Here is a 4,024-nt window from a genome sequence, read left to right on the forward strand (position 1 = left end):
AATAAAATAATGAGAGAAGATAATATGACTTTTTCAAAACAGAAGAAAAATGGAAAATTAGTTTTGATTAAAAAAATTATTTTATTTGAGTTTTTATTCGGTTAAATTAAGAAAAATTGCATCTTAGCCCAGAAAAAGTTCATGTGGTCCTAAATATTATTAGAGGGCCGTGAAAATTATTTTTGGGGATTTTGGGATTTTTATTTATTTATTTTGTTTTTTTCCTTTTCGGCAAAATTATTTTAAAAAAAACTCTTCGACCGACTCGGCCGAAGCCCAGCCGGCCCGCAACCGCCACCGCCTTCCCTGCGCCCGAGTAACGCACGAGCCAGACTCCGGTGGGAGTCCGAGAGCCACCCGCTACCGCCGCCTCCCGCCGCTGCCGCCACTCCCCGCCGCCGCCTCCAACGTATCTATAATTTTTGATTGTTCCATACTATTATATTATCTGTTTTGGATGTTTATGTGCTTTATTATACACTTTTATATTATTTTTGGGACTAACCAATTAACCGGAGGCCCAGCCCAAATTGCTATTTTCTTGCCTATTTCAGTGTTTCAAAGAAAAGGAATGTCAAACAGAGTCCAAACGGAATAAAACCTTTGGGAAAGTTATTTTTGGAACGGAAGCAATCCAGGAGACTTGGAGTTTACGTCAGGGAAGCTTCGAGGTGGCCACGAGGTAGGGAGGCGCGCCTGTCCCCTGGGCGTGCCCTCCACCCTCGTGGGCCCCTCGTGGCTCCCCTGACCAACTTCTTTCGCCTATATATATATATCCATATACCCTAAAACATCGTAGAACAAAATAGATCGGGAGTTCCTCCGCTAGAAGCCTTCGTAGCCACCGAAAACCAATCTAGACCCATTCCGGCACCCTGCCGGAGGGGGGAATCCCTCTACGGTGGCCATGTTCATCATCCCGGCGCTCTCCATGACGAGGATGGAGTAGTCCACCCTCAGGACTGAGGGTATGTACCAGTAGCTATGTGTTTGATCTCTCTCTCTCTCTCTCTCAATCGTGTTCTTGAGGTGGTACGATCTTGATGTATCGTGAGCTTTGCTATTATAGTTGGATCTTATGATGTTTCTCCGCCTCTACTCTCTTGTGATGAAATGAGTTTTCCCTTTGAAGTTATCTTATTGGATTGAGTCTTTAAGGATTTGAGAACACTTGATGTATGTCTTGCACGTGCTTATCTGTGGTGACAATGGGATATCATGTGATCCACTTGATGTATGTTTTGGTGATCAACTTGCGAGTTCCGTGACCTCGTGAACTTATGCACAGGGGTTGGCACACGTTTTCGTCTTGACTCTCCGGTAGAAACTTTGGGGCACTCTTTGAAGTTCTTTGTGTTGGTTGAATAGATGAATCTGAGATTGTGTGATGAAAATTGTATAATCATACCCACGGATACTTGAGGTGACATTGGAGTATGTTGGTGACATTAGGGTTTTGGTTGATTTGTGTCTTAAGGTGTTATTCTAGTACGAACTCTATGACAGGTTGAACGGAAAGAATAGCTTCATGTTATTTTACTACAGACTCTTGAATAGATCGATCAGAAAGGATAACTTTGAGGTGGTTTCGTACCCTGCCATAATATCTTCGTTTGTTCTCCGCTATTAGTGAATTTGGAGTGACTCTTTGTTGCATGTTGAGGGATAGTTATATGATCCAATTATGTTATTACTGTTGAGAGGACTTGCACTAGTGAAAGTATGAACCCTAGGCCTTGTTTCAACACATTGCAATACCGTTTACGCTCACTTTTACCACTTGTTACCTTGCTGTTTTTATATTTTCAGAATACAAAAACCATTATCTACTATCCATATTGCACTTGTGTCACCATCTCTTCACCCAACTAGTGCACCTATACAATTTACCATTGTATTGGGTGTGTTGGGGACACAAGAGACTATTTGTTATTTGGTTGCAGGGTTGTTTGAGAGAGACCATCTTCATCCTATTCCTCCAACAGATTGATAAACCTTAGGTCATCCACTTGAGGGAAATTTGCTACTGTCCTACAAACCTCTGCACTTGGAGGCCCAACAACGTCTACAAGAAGAAGGTTGTGCAGTAGACATCAAGCTCTTTTCTGGCGCCATTGCCGGGGAGGTTAACGCTTGAAGGTATATCTTTAGATCTTGCAATCAAATCTTATTGTTTCTTGTTTTATCTAGTTTAGTTTATAAAAGAAAACTACAAAAAAGGGAATTGAGTTTGCCTCATACGCTTCATCTTTTTAATATCTTTCGTGAGAATGATGGAAAGGAAAATTGTGCTCAAGTGTTAGAAGAAGAAGTCTATAAAATGTTTGGCACTAAATCTTTGAATGATGAGCATGATTGCAATGTTGTTAGTATGAACTCCTTGAATATCCATAGTACTAATGATGATTGCACTAGTCATAATGAAAATGTCTCTTATAAGCATGTCAATTTTTGTGGAGTGCATAGAGTTTGCAAGTACACACCAATTAGAGAAAATAGATTTTGCAAGAGGCATAAGTATTTGTAAACTAAATGGTTGCAAGAAAGGATAGATGTTTGTGCTAAAAATTTAAAGTTTCTTAGCCGTACTTGTGAACTTTGCAATGAACGTGATCATTTCAATACCCAATGCAAATTGTTTCATGATCATATCGTGTCCAAAAATTGTGATGACTTGATTTCCCTTGCACATCATAATGAACTTAGTTTGCTCTTGGGTTATGAAGAAATGAAACGTATATCTAAGGTTATTCCAGAATTTGCCCTTGATAGAGTTCTTAATTTTGATCTAGAGGAAATTTATATGTATTGTGCGGTGAATTGCATTAAAAATCCTTATATTGCCAAGTATATAAAGAAAAGAAAACAAATAGAAGATGAAGAGAATACTAATGAAAGGGAAGAGACTTCCCAATATCCTCCTATTATTTCTTATGATGAACCAGGTAACGATGGGGAGCCTTCTATCCAACCAATCTCATTAATAATGAGCTCCAAAAAGAGGATTGAACCCACACATAATGTGAAGAAGAAAAAGAAAAGACGGAGAAGCAAAGGTAAAAATGTATCCCTCCCAAATGATGTTGCTCCTATTACTCATTGTGATGATGATAATTGTTATACTATTGGTTCTATCCAAACTATTAATGATGAGAGTGATTATGCTTATGATATGAAAAGGCCCAAGCTTGGGGATGCTATGTTTGATGAGAATGACATGTTTGAGAATATATTTGCTGAAATTAATTTTTGTCCCAAGCTTGGGGATGCTATGTTTAATGAAGATTATATTTTTAGCCTCCCAAGTTTTGATATGCAAAGTTGTTATGATGATAGCATGCCTCGTACTTATGATGATTATATTGATGAAATTAGGTTTGTAAGAGTGTCAACTTTAGGAAGTAGTAATCCCACTATTTTGGAGGATGTTGAATCTCATTGTGATAATTATGAAAGTGGAGTTGGAGAGGTCATGACTTTATTTAGAAATGATTCCACTATCTTGGAAGAGGTTTCAATTGATTATGATGAGAACAAAGTTGCTACTTATGATGATTATTGTGATGACAGTTATGCTATAAAAAAGTAGTGATGATTATATTTATAAAACTTGTCATGAATATGATTACCATTTTTCTGAACATTACTCTTTTAATGTGGAAATAATTTATAGTATTCGAGTCTCTTATGATACTCCCACTATTCCGAATGAGAAGAATTTTGCTTATGTGGAGAGTAATAAAAATTCTATGCTTGTGGCTCATGAAAAGAATGCTTTATGTGATGGTTATATTGTTGAATTCATTCATGATGCTACTGAAAATTATTATGAGGGAGGAATATATGCTTGTAGGAATTGCAATAATATCAAGTTTCCTCTCTATGTGTTGAAAATCTTGAAGTTATGCTTGTTTTGCCTTCCTATGCTAGTTGATTATTGTTCCCACAAGTTGTTTGTTCAAAAAATCCCCATGCATAGGAAGTGGGTTAGACTTAAATGTGCTAGTCATAATCTTCATGATGC

The sequence above is a fragment of the Triticum aestivum genome, chromosome 3A (assembly GCF_018294505.1).
Source record: "Triticum aestivum cultivar Chinese Spring chromosome 3A, IWGSC CS RefSeq v2.1, whole genome shotgun sequence".
In the NCBI taxonomy this organism is placed as follows: Eukaryota; Viridiplantae; Streptophyta; class Magnoliopsida; order Poales; family Poaceae; genus Triticum; species Triticum aestivum.